Source organism: Lissotriton vulgaris, chromosome 5 (assembly GCF_964263255.1).
Source record: "Lissotriton vulgaris chromosome 5, aLisVul1.2, whole genome shotgun sequence".
NCBI classification, from domain to species: domain Eukaryota; kingdom Metazoa; phylum Chordata; class Amphibia; order Caudata; family Salamandridae; genus Lissotriton; species Lissotriton vulgaris.
In genome coordinates, this window is record NC_141693.1 from 363,212,951 (window position 1) to 363,232,452 (window position 19,502).

Genomic DNA, 19,502 nt, shown 5'->3' on the forward strand with positions numbered 1-19,502 from the left:
AGATCAGGGACAATGAGGAAATAGAAAGTGTTAACAACGATGTTCAGGTAATAAACCTTTCGTCTTTTTCTCTAACTCCTGACATGAATAAACTCCTCTCTAAAGGTCTAAACTTTAATCCTTACTCCACTGGAGACATCTGCCAAACCAAGATAGATCTCTTCAAATTTGTCCGCAACCTTAAAATTAAAAAACATTTTGCCGGTAAAACTTGCACTAACAAAAATGTGTTGACTTTTCCTGACTCTGTATTGCATGATGAGCTTACAATAAAGGATGTACAAGCCACTCACTTACTGTTGTCTATTACTGAACGAGAAGACAGTCCCATAGAAATGGAACAACTTTTGCAGGACCTCAATATAGACACAGAATTTGGGATTGTGAGTGGTCTTAAGACCAAATCCACCTGGATACCCACCTTACCGGGTGGAAACACCATTGATAACTTTCATAAACGGGTTCTGGAAGACTTGAACAAAATCAACACTAACAAACTGAATGAAACATTTACATTTAAGGATAACTTAACTAAAGGAGAACGTTATGCACTTAAAACACTCACACAAATTCCCACCATTGTTATTCGTGAGGCAGATAAAGGAGGAAACATCGTGGTTATGAACACTGATGATTACAATAATGAAATATTAAGCCAATTAGCAGATCCCACTTGCTACGAACCACTGACATTCAACCCTATGGGTCCACTAACTGTGACCATCAACGACCACTTACGAAAATGGAAAGAGGATGGTTTACTAAATGATGACGAATATCTCTACCTTAAAGTTAACAAACCCACGTACCCTTGGCTATATACTCTCCCAAAAATCCACAAAGACCTCCCTTTCCCACCAGGCAGACCTATCGTCTCTGGAATAGGAGGTCCCACTGAAAGACTGGCAGAATATGTGGACTTGTTTCTGGGTCCATTAGTGAGAAATCTTCCCTCCTACATACAGGACTCGAAACATATATTGAGCCTATTGAGTGACCTGGAGTGGCAACCTAACACTACCTTAGTGACCATGGACGTCGTGGCACTCTACACTAGTATCAATCCAACTCTAGGCCTAAAAGAAATTACCCGCGTACTATCGAATAGACCGGCATCCTTATGGGCACATACTCAGATGCTTATCTCCATGATGACCTTAATCCTGGAAAACAACTACTTTATTTTCCATAAACAATGGTTCCAACAAAAACGTGGAGTAGCCATGGGTTCTAAATTTTCCCCCTCTTTCGCCAACCTCTTCATGGGTGCATTTGAAGCTGACCATATTTGGGGCACCCATGGAAGCAGATATACAGATTCGATTCTGTTTTGGGGTCGCTACATAGATGACTGTATTCTTTTATGGACAGGAACAGATGACCTACTACAACAATTTGCTAACCATCTTAATCAGAACAACTGGGAACTCAGTTTTACCATGAAATCCAGCAAAACCAACATAGAATTCCTAGACCTGGAACTCTATGTAAAGAATGACAAGCTGGAAAGCAAACTCTACAGGAAACCAACATCCTGTAACGCTATACTCCGTGCAGACAGCTTCCATCCTCCTCACCAGATCAAGGCAATACCTTATGGAGAATTTCTGCGAGCTAGACGCAACTGCAGTGATGACACTGATCTTGAATTAACTGTCCTAGATATGGAGTCTAGATTTTTGAAACGTGGTTATCCGAAAACCACACTGACGTCAGCGAGCAAAAGACTCGCCAAAATCAAAAGACCAGATATTCTCAAAATGACGAACCCCAAACAACCTAAAGACTCTACTATTAGAATGATCACCGAGTACAATGGTTTACACCATTCAGTCAGAAGAAGCATTACCAAACATTGGGATCTGCTTAAGGAAGATACGATATTGAAAGAACTGATCCCCATCACCCCACAAATCACCTTTCGCAAAGGGAGAACGCTGAGAAATAGACTGAGCCCCACCGTCCCACAGGCGGATGTGGCCCCCAATTGGCTTACCCAACGTAGCAATGGGTTTTTCAAATGTGGCTTCTGCACTATGTGCAAATGGGCAAAGCACAAAACCAGGCACTTTCAAGGACCCAAACTAGAAAACTACGACATCAGAGTCAACATCAACTGCACCACAAAATATGTGATCTACATAATTGAATGTCTATGTGGTAAAAAATACGTAGGAAGCACCATCAGGATGCTGAAAGACAGAATATCGGAGCACATGAGGGCCATCCAAAAACAAGATCCGAGATATCCTGTAGCCCTCCATGTAGCCAAGTGTCAGGCAAACACGGAGGACTTCAATGTGTCTTTCTACGGAATTGAAACGGTGCCCATCCATGTTAGAGGGGGTAACCGTGAATTGACTTTAAGACGGAAGGAAGCCACCTGGATTATGCGTCTTCGGAGTATTGAATTCGGGCTTAACTACGATCCCGAGCTCCAGTATTTCCTAGGCTAACAGACTGTGATGAAATTGTATGACCCATGCTCGTCTCACTTTGTAATGTGTATGAATAGTGAAACCCGTCTAACATCTACTCACTCACAGACACACTATGATCAGTTCTCTCTTTCCCTATTTACATAATTAGCATAATCCTTATACTAACGTTAATGCATTTGTGCACCACTATGCACTCTGTGCCCTACCAGTAAATGTCCCTATGAGACACATCAACCCCATACAAAAGAACTCAACTAGAAATTTCTGTAAATCACTCTAGTATCTAAATTGTGTTCATAACCAGCCGACTTTTGAGGTATACTCTCATATTACGAACTATTAGTTATGGCTCCTAGACATTTTTAATAACACCTCTTTAAACATAGGCTCCCACAGCTCTACTCGCATTTAATAATGCACTGAGCTTTTCGAAATATTACGCTGCCCGAACGACATGCCACCTCTTTAAACACTTATCACCATCCACTTGAAGTAACTCTTCTTTTCAGGGACTCTAATTGATCCCCCTCCGAAAAGACAGACACGCTCTAGTCTATTTAGACTAGAAAACGCATTTCCGCTATATAATCGGCCCATACTTCCCGTCACGTGACCGTCATCGGAAAACGGCACCGGGAAACACAAGAGGGAGTTCCAGACCAAGAAGGTAAGCCAGCTCCCCCGTTTAAGTGGATTATATTTCCAGCGCTCATTTAAACGTGACATAAGAGTAATTCTCTTCACGCACCCACCTTCACCTAATTATTCTTTTTTAGGTGTACCCGCCTTCACGAAATGCTTGTCCCTTATCCAGAGACCCTGCTTTAAATCGTCAACTCCTCCCGGTCATAGACACACTTAAAAACCGAACCAGGTATGAGTGTGTGCCTACATTGTACCAGTTCGTCTGTCGACTGTACGTACTCACTATAAGTGAATTATCGTGAATCTAAATATCGTTTGTTCCTACCCAGATTCCGCGAACACGCGGGCAGCGTGCTACATTCCTTTCTTCTACACAGTGTTGCTTATTAGAATTTCGTCCTGACACGGACTTTTGCGCACCCATCTGTCACAATTTGGCATACTTTCTTAGGAAGGTAAGCGTGACACTCTGTTCGATACTCGAACCCGAAAACCATACCTTGGAGCCTGATAGAATCTAACGTTGTTGCTTTAAATTACACCACCATCTATATCCATTTTTCCTTCACCTTGTGAGACCAGTTCCTCCTTTTTTCTCATTTTAACAACCGTTAAGAAGTATCCCATTCTATCACCTATGTTAGTCAATGCTACCTTCAACACGTTACTTGTAGGTCTTTGCCAACGAACAACACATACCTGCAAAACACATAAGGCTAACTTATCAAGGTTTTTTTTTTTAAATTATCTTGATTAAACCGTAACCGGCCACAAAGATGTCTGAACCAGCCAGCAAGGCGAATTCTTTAACTTACCCACAATCTATGCATAGTGAAGTAACTATGACGCTAGGCTTTAGTGAGGCAGCACCTGTTAAGCGTTCTACTAGAACTATATACTGATAAATTTGTGTTTTGCTTTAAACGTATCTTTGTTTTTACTCACATATTTACCCATGTCACTTGGGATTATCGCCCTTTCAACCACAGTCGCACTCTATTCACCACACCACCACACTTTCTCTACGGCAAATGTTTAGACCTACCTTCACCAACGCAATGTTCCTAAATCCAGTGTTCAGATAGACAATGGCACTAAAAATAATAAAGGATGTCACTGTAGAACCACTCAACCACTCGCACCGGCTTTACCATCACAAATTCACTGTTATAACAAACATGTCACAAATGCACAGAGTCACTACATGCTTAACCACTTTCTCACTTTGGCATGTCACAAACCATCTCATTTTACAATAAGAACCGTTTGCAAATGCACCTTTCTTATGTTTTCCGTCCAGCCCTGAAGATTCGCAGTAGGTTCCCTGCGATGAAACACGTGTTGGCATTAACAAAGGAACAATAAACCTATTACTTTACACCAAGAACTGAACATTTCTCTTTCTTTTACGGAACTCTTGTACCTGAACCTGGAGTAACTGATCCTTTTACAGTCACTCTGAAAATGTGGATGTGTACTCATTGATCATTTGTTGCCATAAATGTCATTACTGTAAAGTGTTACACTATTGTGTAGTGCAGGGGCATTGCTGTTCTATTGTTTGTGTGGATCCCCGGGGTCCAACTTTGGGCGGTCTTGCGAGATTACCGCTCGCCCTTTTGCCTACACCCCTCACTTGATAGTGCTCTCTACCTGTGCGGACACACTGGTGCGCGCCTAATTTCCCTGGTTAAAATTGAAAATCTCCTTGCTGTCTACACACATTGACATTCTAGCATCATTCCTCAAGACTCTCAATGAGGAGGCCCGGGAATCAGGTACTCTTCCACCCACCATGCGAGAAGCCGTAATTATATCCCTTCTAAAACCTAGCAAATCAGCAGATGCCTGATAATCATGCAGACCCCTATCTATAATTAACTGTGATGTGAAAATATTAGCCAAGCTTCTGACTAACCATCTCAGTCACCTTATGGAAGTGCTGGTGCGGCCTGACCAGGCTGACTTCATACCGGAGAGAGCAAAGTCACACAATTTACACACCCTATTTTCGGTGCTTCAAGCCATCGACCCGGAGCTGGCTGTGGTGGCTGTCTTTTTAGATGCCACTAAAGCCTTTGATTCCCTGGAGTGGGACTTTCTGCTGCAGCTCAGAGGCTTCCCTCCTCTTTTTCTGGCATGGGTGAGACTCCCATACCAACAACCACTGGCCAAACTCTCAATTAACAGAGCATGCTATCCCCCTTTCACCATATCCTGGGGCACCATGCAGGGGTGTCCACTGTCACCCCTCCTGTTTGCCTTGGCAGTGGAGAGTTGGCGGTGACGCTTAGACAGCATCAACTTGAGCATCCACTTAGGTACCCGACCAGGCACCTTTTGGTGTCCCTTTATGCTGATGACATATCGCTGTATGTCAGAGAACCCCAGAACAGTCTCAATGACATACTCCAGGAATTCATAAGAAATGAAGAGCTCTCTGAATTTACGATTAACTGGGAGAAATCTCAGATTTTCCCCCTTACTTCTAACACTCCTCAATATACTTCAGACTATCCATTAAAATGGCATGATTCGGAAATTAAATATCTGGGTACTTTCATTTCCAGGGATAAGGAGGACCTTATGCAGGCAAATTATGGCAGAGCGCTGGACTCATTAACTGACTCCTTTATCCACTAAAATTCTATGCCTCTGTCCATGGCGGGACGAATAGCATTGATGAAAATGATTATAGTTCCCAACCTGCTACATCTCTTCATTAGCATCCCCTACTTCCCTGGCTACCAGTTTAAAAAAAATATAAGAATGCAGTTAATCTGACTGGTTTGGGGGAGGGGACAACTGAGACTCCGCTGGGATATACTAATATAGCCCTTCTCGAGGGGAGGGTTCGAAGCTCCGGATTTGGAATTATGTTAGGTGCCTAAGCGCACTATGCAGTATATTTGTTTCACCACCCTCCCTACATGCCCAATGTGACAGTGGAACAGAGATATATGGCACCAATCCCAACAACCACTTTCCTGGGTACAAGATAACAGGAAACCGGGGCGGATGCCACAGTGGCATGCACCAATGGAGCCTGGCAGGCAATAGCAAAACGGCTAAATGCACCCATGCTTTACTCCCCCCCCCCCCATTGCGGCTTACCTATCATCTTCTACTCCCTGTAACACAGGAAGCGGCATGCCGATGGATGCCTAACAGCCTCAACATACATACATGGGGTGGCCTATATATAGAATGTAGCTTTCGACACACCTACCCAGATGGAGACATTCTTGTACATTAGGCTAAGACATAACGTTAAGGCAGCTGATTTCCAAAGGGAGCCTCCCAACCTAACCCCTTGTACATTATGCTGCAGGCTATTACCCTCTTGCATACTGTATAGAGGTTATATTACAGCACCCAAGCAGACAAAGCTGAAGCGATGGGCGGGTCAAGGTCGAGATGGGAGACAGAATGAGATACTCCCCTCAAGGACACGCAATGGCAATACTGCTGCCAAAAGACAGGGAGGATAACTGTGAGCAGCTGGCTACATATTGTCCATTTAAAGTTTTTACACAGGATATATTACATCCAAGCAAGGCTGCACCGATATCACCTGCGGATATCAGATAGCTGTGAAAGATGGGAGGTGGCAGGGGTGGACTTCCTTCATTTAGCATGTTGTGTGGCCTGGTATTTAAGTATTGGGAGATCGCAGAAGCTCAGTCACACATGACGGACACACAGATACAACTCACCTCCCTCACAGCGCTACTACGATATACAGAGACCATAGAGGCACCTATTAGATGACTTGTCTCACTGGAGCTCTTGCTGGCCACACTAAAGGTGGCATGCAGATGGGGATGCGGAAGAGCTCCTAAATTTAAAGACTGGCTGAGCGATTTATTATAGTGACAGGAACAACTCTCCCCATACTGAGAACTTTTACCTATGTCCTCCAGACCTAGAGATGTATGGGGGCCCCTAGAATCCTATATGGTGCTACATCCTCTGGGCACTGAGGAGCAAAATGACCCTGCTCTGCATTAGAAAGCTGAGACCGGATGTTTACTCTATACAAAATAGGCTGCCATGGGGAAGAGAACTCCGCCTACTTATTGTCGACCTACAGTGGGCGCGGAATACACTTTTTGAAAATATGTGGAAAGATGGTGGAAGTGAGTATAATGTGGGTTTGACATGTGATAATGCCTTGATCAGTTACAAAGTTGCTCCTTATTAAAATATATAATTGCTTGTTGATTGAACGGTAACTGCCAATAAAAAGTATGGGGAGAATTACTTGCATTGGATATCCATGTCATTTTCCCTTGGTCGGCTAATGTCCGCAAATGGCTCTTGGATTTGAGCCTAAGGAAATTTTGGACTGATCCTGGTGCGGTGACCATTGAATCCAAAAGGGAACTAAAAAATGTTTATTGGGACTTTATTTCACGTAAAGTCACATTTCGAATTGTGGACATGGTTCATTAACAACTGAATTTCTAATGTTTAAGCCAACTCCCTGCTTCAAATTATTTTTAGATCAGATTGAACCACCACTCGCGAATATACTCTACCTGAAATTCAGGTATGGTATCCTCCGAGTTGGAACATTTACATCCAAATGGGAAAGGCCTCAGAAGAGTGAAGAAGATAGCAAGTGTCAAATGTGCCACTTAGGTGAGTTGGAGGACGTAGTACATGTCCTTTTTTTCTGCCCAACCTATTTTTATGCTAGAAGAAAGTGGATAAAACCGTTGGGGAGGAAATTGGGCATTAGGAAGTATAACAATATGCTACATATCCTAAAGACTGATAATACACAACTAATTGTATTTGATATTAGTAGATTCCTGTTGGCTATCAATTTTATGAGAATAGAGAAAGGATTTAAGTTGTAAATACCTACTTACACTAGAGCACTTTAGAATACAATCTTGTACTGTTGGAATAATCTGATGGACATTTTTTTTGCACTTGCACATTGCACTTTATATTGAAGTACTCGATGAAAAGTAGATTTTCATTTATTTTTCTAACTGATTTTAATACAAAGGTTAAAGGGTCAAGTTTTTACATTCCGAATTTTCTAGTCAGCCATTAAAGCACTTTAGTATTTTATTTATATATTGCAGTTTTATCTCTTTAAATATGCCTTTTGTATTTTGCACTGTAGTCAAGATCCTCAAACTCATGTGAATATAATTGTAAAAATCTGTAAAAACCCATTTAGGTTGTTTTAAATTTAGGAATTCTAGAGGTCTGTTGTACTATATTGATATAATGTACTTTTTTAACATTGTTTGCTCTTTTATGATTCTATGAATCGAATAAAGATGTTTTTTTAATAAAAAGTATGAAACAAATTATCATTAGCGTCAACAGACGGGAAGATAACCCAGGAATAAAAAACTTCAAAGCGGTACGCTGCGTCTGTCTCAATCATAAATATTACAGGATCCCCCGCATTAGGGACTCAATGCTGAAGTAAGTGTTGATTAACTGCTGGGTGGCAATTAGCCGCAATTGCAATGGCCATAATCAATAAGCAAAGGATTAAAAAGGCAGCACAAAAGTGGGTATAAACCTTTTAACATTTAAGCTTGAAAAACCAACAGAACTAGATGATTCCTAATACCTGTGAAGGAGAAATCCCAAGCATCACGGACGTCTTCGTGGAACGGTGCGAGGGTATTGTTGACAAACACCAGTGATATTCAGGGTTCCTGCAAATAAGTACAAGACCAAACGTTGGCAGGTCCATTTCGGAGGGATTCTGCTCAGGAGCAGACAATGCTTGGGACAATAGAGCATTAATAGATAAGGACTGAGTCACCATACCTCCTCAGTACCATGAGCTAGAGCCTGTCCAGCTATAGTGTCTCACTTGCCCTCCTTCTCCTATCCAGAGAGACAAGTGGATTGACACCCCTGAGCACAACACTCAGGACCCTTTCAGGGATCACAGTGACAGGACATTCGCTCACACACTCATACTCATCCACAATGTGATATGACAGACACACAAAGAAAGTTTGAAATATTTATTTAAACTATTGTGCTTGAGAATGCAGTATACATGCCACAATCAGAAAATCAACTGCCTAGTATAAATGCCAACAGCATAGTCAGTAAACGGTATATTATAAAAACCCTGTCCTATTACAACACAGATTAGTCTAACCGCCCTACCCCTTCTACAGAAGCAAACTAATTATACAGAAAAGATCTCTGGGATTAGATACAGGCCCAGATGGACGTCCTACAACTCAGATACAGCTGTGATCTTCTATCAGAAAATATCTCTCTGTCTCTCTCTCTCTCTGTTTATTACATGCTGTCCATACTTATATGACTAGGCTTACATTTTCATAAACAACAGCTGCATCTCTGTGTTGTGTCTAGCTGCGAGTACCTGACCAGAACAAAACAACAAGGGACATTGTTGTTTGACCTTGTTTGCTATTCAGACTAAATCCCAGGAAAGAACAGAATGAGAAAACAACTGCAGGTTCTGTGTGAAAATATAACGTGGCACAAAAGCAAACATGTTTATATAGTAATGTGTGCAAAGCTAATGAGGCCTGTGTCATGCACAGTTAGGCTAACATAGAAAAAAATACCATGGGCCATGTAGAGAACACATGACACTGTCTGGTGCATGGGTTCGAAGATATAATTGTAAATATCCTGTGGCATGAGGATTTTAAGGCCAAGGAAGCACACACTGTTTGTTGTGGTGTCAAGTCCCACATACAATACTAATAGCTTCAGAAAGCCATGTTCTATGTTGTTCAGTGCAAACAGATCTCATGGCTAGATAGAACCACTAATAAGTGTAGGGTGTAGGGTGTAGACTCAGTCTAAAAAAAGCATGGTTGCTGGGTAACTTACCCCAGAAAGCACCTTTTGACATTCGTAACAATTTATTTTTAATGTACATTCAAACACCTCTGGTAAAGCAGACTACAAGTAAAAAAGATAAAGAGAGATACCACAAGCGTGTAGCCTCCCGGGCAAGGATAGGCCTGTGAAGCCACCGACGTAGTTTGGCAGAGTTGCACAGACATTTAAAGCAGTAAAGGCAGCAACAAACATCCTCAGGATGTCAAAGAAGGGGGCTCCAACATTGTCCATTAGGCCTCTGGGATTATTCAAGGCTAGTGTTTTACCTTGGGGAGCTGAAAGAAGATCTTAGTAACTACTAATGCTATGTCTAGTAGGGGAGTAATCTACTGGTAAGGCAGTTTAAGGAAGTAGGATGAGACTGAAGAAAATGGCACCAGAATGGCAAGATGTACTAAGCAATTTTGCAGTTGTGGAGAGGATGTGGCTGATGGTTAGGGCGGTCAAGCTCAAATCTGGGGAACCGGGTTCGAGTCTCGACAATGACGCCCAAAATCCTGTGATTCTGGGAAAATCACTTAATCTCCCCGTGCCTAACAAAAATGAATGTGTCCATGTGTAACGCAACTGGTGCTCATGTAAAGTGTTCTGATACCTTCAAGTCAAGTTCGCACTATATAAAACTCCCCCCACCAAATACAAAAACACTGCAACTTGCAAAGTTGTAGGGTGTGCAACCGCAAAATAGTTGTTTTGAAAACAACTATAACATATTTTATGAGTAGGTAAAAAAATTTCGTGACTCATAAAATGAGTTTTCCAACACATATTCATTCGCAGTTTGGCAGGGGCGTAAAAGGGGCATTCCTTCCAAACTGCGATTTAGTGCAGTGTGTGTCAATAGTTCGTAACCACAGTTCAAGTTTCAAACCACTGGCTTGTTACTGACTCCTCAAAGGAGGTAACAACTGATTCACAAACGGGAAGGAGTCCCCTCACGGCCACTTCACCTTCGGTAATCGTGCTGGCAGCTTCAGGGGTAGTAGGCAGTTGTTGCGCCTTCTCCCCCTGATGTTTCCCTGTAGAGGATTTTTTTTTGTTAAACTCCACCCTTTTCCTAAAGGAATTTTGACTGCTTAAAGAAAGCATCCAGTTTGGAAATGCAAACACAGGGATGGTGGTGTGCTGTCCCTGACAGGATACCATTCTTTTGTTAACCAACGGAGTACCGCAGGGCTCCTGTTTGAGCCCTACATTATTTAACTTTTACGTTACTCCGTTGGCGGGATTAATGATGAAATTAGGATTTGGCCCAATTTCTTACGCTGACGATACTCAGCTGCTACTCTCCTTTGACAAATCTAATCCCAACATTTAGGCCTTTTTTCAGAGCGTTTGAAGGCCATTGCTGATTGGATGAGGGATAACTTCCTTCAGCTTAACGCAGAGAAATGGAAGATTATGTTTTTCAGAGATGCGGCGGTGAGATGGACTCCAAGCTGGTGGCCAGAGGAATTGGGCTCTGCCCCTACTCCTATCAAAGTGGTAAAAAACCTGAGAGTCCGCATAGACCAAAAACGTAAGCTAGTAGATCCTGTCACTACTACTGCGGGGGCATGTTTTCACACACTTGGCTTACTAAGCGGAGTCTTCCCTTTTTTGCCTTCTTCTACACGGAAAATGCTATTACAGGCACTATTTTTAAGCCGCCTGGACTACTGCAATGCCTTGCTGGTCTCAGTCAATGAAGCCTCTTTAAAGAAATTGCAGGTAGTCACGAATACGGCGGCCCGCCTAGTAGCCAATGCCCCTCCCAGAACGGCCTCTCTACCCCTTCTTCAACAACAGCATTGGCTCCCAGTGCAGATGCGGATTAAATTTAAGATCTGCTGCATCGTTTTTAAATCCCTTTATGACCGGGGTCCCAATTATCTATCAGACAAATTTGTTAGGTGCTTACCCTTCAGGTCCCTTCGGTCAGGATCTAAATCATTACTCTTCACCCCTCGGTTTAACTAAGCTTGCTTGGGAGGCAAAGCTTTTTTTACCCTTGCCCCCCTTTTTGAACAAACTTCCCCTTCATTTACGTCAATGTCCGGACTACTTGCAATTTAGAAAGCTGTTAAAGACTTATCTGTTCTGATGTGAGCTTGCTTAGCTGAAGTTAGCAGTCCTAGCGCGGAGATACCACTGACGGGGTGATTCTGGCGCTATATAAACTATTAAATATCAAATTATTTTGTTTGTGGCCAATAACAAGGGGGTGGGGGTCGCAAATTGCGACCTAAAATATTAATATTCACAAGTTGTGAGCCACCCTAATAGCACATAGGTTAGTTTGCAAAATCAGAGTTGATTCGCAAAAAGGAAATGCGCAATTTGTGAGCACTTTTTGCAATTTGTCTCTCACTACATTAGGCCCAACAGTAATTTGCTCAGGATGTGTAGTGATCTTAACTTTTTCTACCACTCGAGCTGCCGCCTATGGAACCTGGAGACCCAGGTTCAAATCCTGGCCAAATCGTGTGATTCTGGGTAAATCACTTAATCTCGCTATGCTTAAATATTTGTAAAATGTATTTGTGTCATACCCACTTGATGTACACAATCTATTATTGTTTACCAATTAGTGCTTGATTTCTAAAAGAAAATGTGCTGGAGCCCATATTTTTCAGAGAGGCCTGACTGCACTGCTGCTCAACGCAGGGATGCTGAATACTAAGCCATGTAGGAGCAGATTTACAATAATTGGCGCATCCCTGCATATCAGCAGGGATGTGGCAGTTATTGTGCGTCATGGCTCTGCCACCATGGATGCGCCGCATTGTAAATGCGGCGCACCATGGGGAAAAATGGACAGATGCGTGACGCATTTGCTGCCGTAAAGGTGGCGCATTGCTGGAGTTGCGTCGCAAGCGCGATGCAGCTCCAGCAAGGCTCAGGGGTGCCCTAGCCTTAAAATGCTGCGTCAATCCCTACGCCTGCTTCAAAAAGGCGCAGGGTTTTGACGCAGCATGGCCTTAAAAGTGTCTGAGTGAAATCTTGTAAATTTCACTCAGCCACTTTTAGGAGGCGTTTCTGCGCCGGAACGACCCCCTGCACCGGAACGCCTACATGTGGCCATGTGGCACAGGGCTTTACAACGTGACGCATCTCGCAGATGCGTCACGTTGTAAATACCCTGCATAATGGAGCTGACTTTGCACCACCATTGCCTCACAAAAGTGACGCAACAGTGGCATAAAAGAGGCGCAAGGGGCTTGTAAATCTGCCCCATAGTCTTTATTTCCTATCATGCCTTTTGCATACAACGTTACACCCCCTACCCCTTTCCCTACCTCTCATAGGTGACTTTTCAATTCCTGCTTTCTCCCTTTTCACTGTTTTTTCGCCTTTCTCTCAAGCCTTCTTTCCCCTTTTGCTGCTTTTCTCTGTCTTGTTCTGATGATTACAAATGAGTCCGGGCCCACAAAAAAGAGCGGCAGTGGGCCCTACCTGCAGCCACCAGCATAAATTAATCACTGCTTCCAAAACCCCATGTAATGTACAGCGCTCCGCTACTTCACAGCTAGGTTCACACAATATACAGCCTGATTCATCATAGTGCCGTTTTGCGAGTTTGAAATAGCGAATCATAAGGAATCGCTATTTCAGACTCACAAAACGGCATTCATGTAGGAATCGCAAAAATAAAAGCGATTCCTACATATTCCTTATTTGCGATTAGCAAATTGCAAATCGCAAATAAGGAATAACTCCCCATTCATTCCTATGGGCCAAAAGGCCCATAGGAATGAATGGGGAGTATTCCTTATTTGCGATTAGCAATTTGCTAATCGCAAATAAGATTGCGATTTAAAGGGTGCCAGGGGTGTCCAAAGGACACCCTGTAGCACCCCTTAACAGTAAATACGAACAGGTGTTGCACACACACATGTCCAAAGGACATGTGTGTGTGCAACATGCAACTTAGAAAAATGCTTTTAAAAGCATTTTTCTAAGTTTTTGCTATTTACCACGAGGTTTGACCTCGCGGTAAATAGCGGGCCGAAATTGCGAATTCGCAATTTTAAAATGGATGATGAATTGCATTTAAGGAATCTCAAATTGAGATTCCTTAAATGTAATTCATCGCAAAATAGCGAAATCGCTATTACCGATTTTTGCATTTGGGATGATGAATCCCAAATGCAAAAATAGAGCTCGCAAAGGGACAGATTCTCAGAATCTGGCCCTTTGCGAGCCCATTTCGGCTTGATGAATCAGGCTGATAAATACTAATACAGACAATACAAAACTGTCTGTTCAAATGCCATATTACCTGCATTCTGGGAAAGAAAATGTTCCGACGTCACGGAAGAGGAGACCGGTCGATGGACTATTGTGCACAACAGTAAACAAACACTTAAACTGAAGATAAAAGACTTCCTGGCTTCAAAGAGTAGGTAAGTTTTTAGAAATTGTGAAATGCTTTGGGGAAAATAGATAAAAGTATCTGCTAAACCGTCTGAGGCGACAGTTAAGGTGGGCTGTTTTGAAAGCAGCAGGAAGGAATTGAATGTCTCAGGTGATTCCTGTCGGTTCAAAAGCAAGGCGCGTGGAAGTCAGTTGGAGCAGTAAAAGTTCAAAGCGTCAGGTGGAGTGAAAGATGGAAGGCAGGCTCAGAGGAAGCCCGGGGTGCAGCCAGAGCCCCTCTTCGGCATAAAAAATGGCAGACTGTTCTGAGGGCAGGCCGCAGCCCGCCTGGAGGCTTGAACCGCTGTGTACAAGAGCAGGAGAACAAAACAATGCCTCATGCGCAGACTTTAGGGATGAGCAGACCTGGGCAGACATGGGACAAAGAAACGCGGCCAGGACAGAGAACAAACCACCTCGCGCTCATCCTGCAAATTGGGGCACACGTCACTAGAATTAAGGGCCATTTGTACAGAAAATAGGAATTGTAAATTCCTAATTGCCATTCTTACCAAATCACAATAAGTTCCTAATGGATTTGCAAATAGACTTACCTCATGAATATTAATGAGGTAGGTCGTCATTTGTGATCCATTAGGAATCGCGGCTATCACAGTGATGGTGGCCTGCTGAGATCAGGAGACCACCACGTCAGTTATTGCTTTTCAATAATGCTATATTTTTTAATGCAGCCCATTTTCCTTAAAGGAAAACAGGATGCGTTTGAAAAAGACAAATATGAAACATTTAAGTTTTTTTTTTTAAGAGTAGGTAGTGGTCTGTGGGACCACTGCATTCTCTTCACAAATATTTGCTTCAAGGTTTCCATAGGAGAAGGGGTCCCTTAGGCTACCTTCGTGAATGGTTACCAACTATTTCGAGGTGTTGGTAAAAACAAAATGTTTTGCGACCAAATTTGGCCGCAAAACATTCATACATACCACTGTACAGAGACCATCTCACCCCCAAACCGTATGATGCCTAACAGATATGTCGGCCATGTAGGTGCACATTCAAAACCTTCTTTCACTATTTTCATTATTTTGGGGTATTCATGCTGTACACTGTTTTTAAACTTATTTTGTACAAATTGATTTATCTTTTGTCTGATGTGTCTTTTAAAAGTAAATGTATATATATATATATATATATATATATATATATATATATATATATATATATATATATATATATATATATATATATATATAGATCAACTGGAACTCCGCATTACCACCTCCGATCCCCCAGGACCGGCGAAGCAGGAGACAGACCACAAGTTCTTTCCAGGTAAGTTTATTTTCAGTTTTTCGTGGACCAACCAACCATGACGCGTTTCGGGCCTTGCAGCCCTTGTTCACATGCAGGGTGTAGCTGATTTTTTGTGATATTTAAAGTGCTACAGTGCCCAGCCTGCCGCCCGCCTCCACAGATGGTCATGTGACCGAACTTGTATGGAAAACAGACTATCGTTTTTAGTGTTCCTTATTGAAAAGACAGAATCATCTCTAAATGGTTCTCTTGCAGAGAGTATAGCAATTCAGAAATGTACATGAACCAAACTTAGAAATTAATATATTAGCAATACTATGCATAAATGCGTTTGTACGTATCAATGTGTCAGTTTTTTACACAAAACAAATTATGGGAAAAAATTCATGATTACAATTGATGTAATGACTGGTTAAATCCAGTGAATCATACAGTGAAAACCGACATACATGTTCGTACAGAATAAAAATAACGATGATTTCGACTGGCTTTTTGTCTGTATGGACACAAGAAAGGAGAGCAAAGTTGTGCAAAAAGGGCAAAAAAGTGCTACAATATTAACGACCAAAAAGCTAAAACAACCCTGCCTACTGTGCAAAGAGGCTTAATATAAAGTGCATACTTTCTATTCTAAAAAGTGATAAAATTCATGATGTATATTATATTATTAAAAGAAAATGCACTTAGAAAATGTATAAATTACCTGTATTAAAATCAGGAACTAAGCCATATTATTCAATTAAAGGTAAAATGCAATTCTAAAAACAATAATTTCATCATGATTTTTTGTTCTTAAAAGAATATATAAGTAAGTGTAGTGAAAAGTTACATAGTGATAAAACATGATTAGAAAGAGGGAGAAAAACATGCCATTGATGTAAAAATGGCCGGAGGAACGGAAATTAGAAAATTGCATAAAATTCTCAACATATGTATATATAAATATGCATGTTACTATACATATGTAAAGTGCAAAAAATAATAATAATAACAAAACCCTACAGATAACAGGGAACCTGACTATCTATTAAATTTCATAAATAGTAGTAATTAGTACATTTCCATCATATGAAAGTGCATAAATAACAACAGGGAACCTGACTACCCATTTGAACAGAAAGACATCTGATCATGACAGTGGAGCCGAGTCAAATGTGCCTGGATCATGGGGAGGTTGAGAGATACGAAAGGAAAACATACCAAATTTGGGGCAACCAGATAAAAAGAGACACTTAAGTCATTTGTAATATGATTACAAAAAGTTGTAAATATCTTCGGTGTTATTTAGGCCATTCGGCCATTTGCTGTCGAATTCTAGAATAAAACGTGTCTCAAGTTGTCGCAATAACAACTCTCTGTTGCTTCCCCTCTGCAAGGGCGGTCCTGATCCCACCACAAAATATGTAAGGCAGTTAAGATCTTTATTATGCCTAGCTGCAAAGTGGTGGGCTACTGGGTAGGTGGGATCAGTGTGTAATATTGCCCTGAGGATGTAGGATTCTGACGTAGACTGCGAAGTCAGTTTTGCAATCGTAACAACCCTTGATTGGAATGTCTATTGAGCTAAATGGTGTACGGTAATGTGTCTTATTCTCACCGAATTTACACGCCCTACAATGGGTACATTTACGGAAACCAGGCTTGACCTTTAGCCATGTTTCCTTTTGTTTTAGTTCTGGGTTACTGACATCTAAAGAAGCACCCATATTCTAGCCCTACGAAATGTTATTATTGGTTTTTGTGGTAGGGTAGAATTAAGAATGTTGTTAGTGAGAACTATCGGCTAATTCTTTTGGATGATCTTTCTAATGGCATTCTCTTCACTGCTGTAAGCAGTGATAAATCTAGGACAGGTGTTGGTCAATATGTCTGGATCAGTAGGGGTCTCAATATTGTCTATGTCAGAATTGAATGTTGGCAACAAGCTCTCTCTGCTTCTCAACCTTGCTTTAGCCAAAGCTTGGTTGAAGATGCGATCAGAATAACCACATTCTTTGAAACGGGTCCTGAGATCATTAACACAGCTCTCAAAATCTGCTGTAGAACTGCAGATTCGTTTAATCCTTAAAATTTCACCTAAAGGGATGATGTATATAGTGTGTTTGGGATGGAGACTTGAGGCGTGTAGTATGGTATTGCCTGATGTTGGTTTGCAATGTAGGGTGGATTCTAGTCTGTTGGCTTTCACATACAATTGTACATCCAAAAATTCTATTTGGTGAGGACTGATGTGAGAAGTGAAGTGAAGATTGAGGCAATTTATATTGATTTCATCTATAAAAGATTTTGCCTCGTCTTCACTGCCTTGCCAAATAATGAAAATGTCGTCAATATATCGTAGATATTTGACAATCTTTTCTCTGACCCATACTGCATCCGTGACACCAAGGACCCGCTCCTCCCACCAGCCCACGTGCAAGCACGCGTAGCTGGGGGAGAAGCAGGATCCCATGGCCACGCCTCGTAATTGTCTCCACAGTTCTTTACCAAAAGCAAAGTAATTGTTGTTTAAACGCCAGTTCATCAGGTCGAGAATGACTTTGTTGTGTTCATACAGGTCAGCTGATCTTGTGTGCAAAAAGTATTTAGTGGCCCTTAATCCCTCTTCGTGTCCAATACTTGTATATAGGGACTTTACGTCCAATGTAATGAGCAGCATATCTTCTTGCCATTCTAAGTCCATAATTTTTGAAAGAAACTCGCTAGTGTCACGCACATAGCTAGGTAATTTGGTGACCAGATCTTGTAGGAAATAATCAATATAACGACCCACATTTTCTCCAGCACTATTGATAGCTGAGATGATCGGTCTTCCGGGAGTTGGCAAGGTGTCCTTGTGAATTTTTGGTATTAGATAGAAGACAGGGAGTACTGGGAATTCTTTATACATAAATTTGTATTCCTCTCCTGAAATCAATCCCTCTCGCCGATATTTGCTCAAAAGTTTTTCCAAAGAAATCTTTGCATTAGAATATTCTTTCTTGTTGGCTTTGCTATAGCAGGATGTATTATGAAGCTGTCGCAAAGCTTCTGTAACATAATCACATTTCGCCCAGATTACAAGGTTGCCACCTTTATCTGCCGTCTTCACGACAATATATGGATTTGCGCTGAGCTTCTTCATTAACACTATATAGTTAGCTTGTTGGTGATCGTAGCTTGTTCTATTGCGTTTACGTGATTTAATGTGCAGTTGCTTAATTTCATTGGTGATACAATCATGGAAAGTGTCTATGGCGTCTTTCACCATCAAAGGGGCAAATTTGGACTTGTTCTTGAACGGTGTGATGCCTGCTCCCTTTTGGATAATATTAATTTTAGACAATCTAGTCTGAGTGTTGCTGTCAATGTCATGACTCATAGGTTGGGAGTCAGTAGCTTGGCAAAGGTCATTTAGGGTTAGAAAAGTGGATACGTCAGGGGCTCTTACCTCTGGCACTCCGTCCGGGGTACTCGGTTTGTCAGATGAGGTTGTGTCTGCATTCGATTTCAGCTTCTGTGTGGCGAAGTATTTTCGTAATTTCATTTTTCTTATGAAACGATAAACATCAATGCGGGTTGCCGCATAATTAAATGATTGCGCCGGACAAAAATTGACCCCCAAAGAGAGCAATTGTTCTTCTGCTTTATTCAAAACGACGCTTGAAAGATTGATGACGGATTTGTTGTTGCTTATTTCCTTTGTTGCCATGGCGCTTTTGTTTTCTTTGTTTGCGCTTTTTTGTCTGGCTTGTTTCCTTCGTTCTCGTCTTTTTTGGTTTTTACTTTTGTGATTTGTCCTTGGCTGTTTAGGCGTGGGCGCAATAATCTTAGTCTCTCCGCCACTAAATAAACAAGTTCCTCTGCCAAATTGAGGATAGGTGCTGATTGTAGATCTCT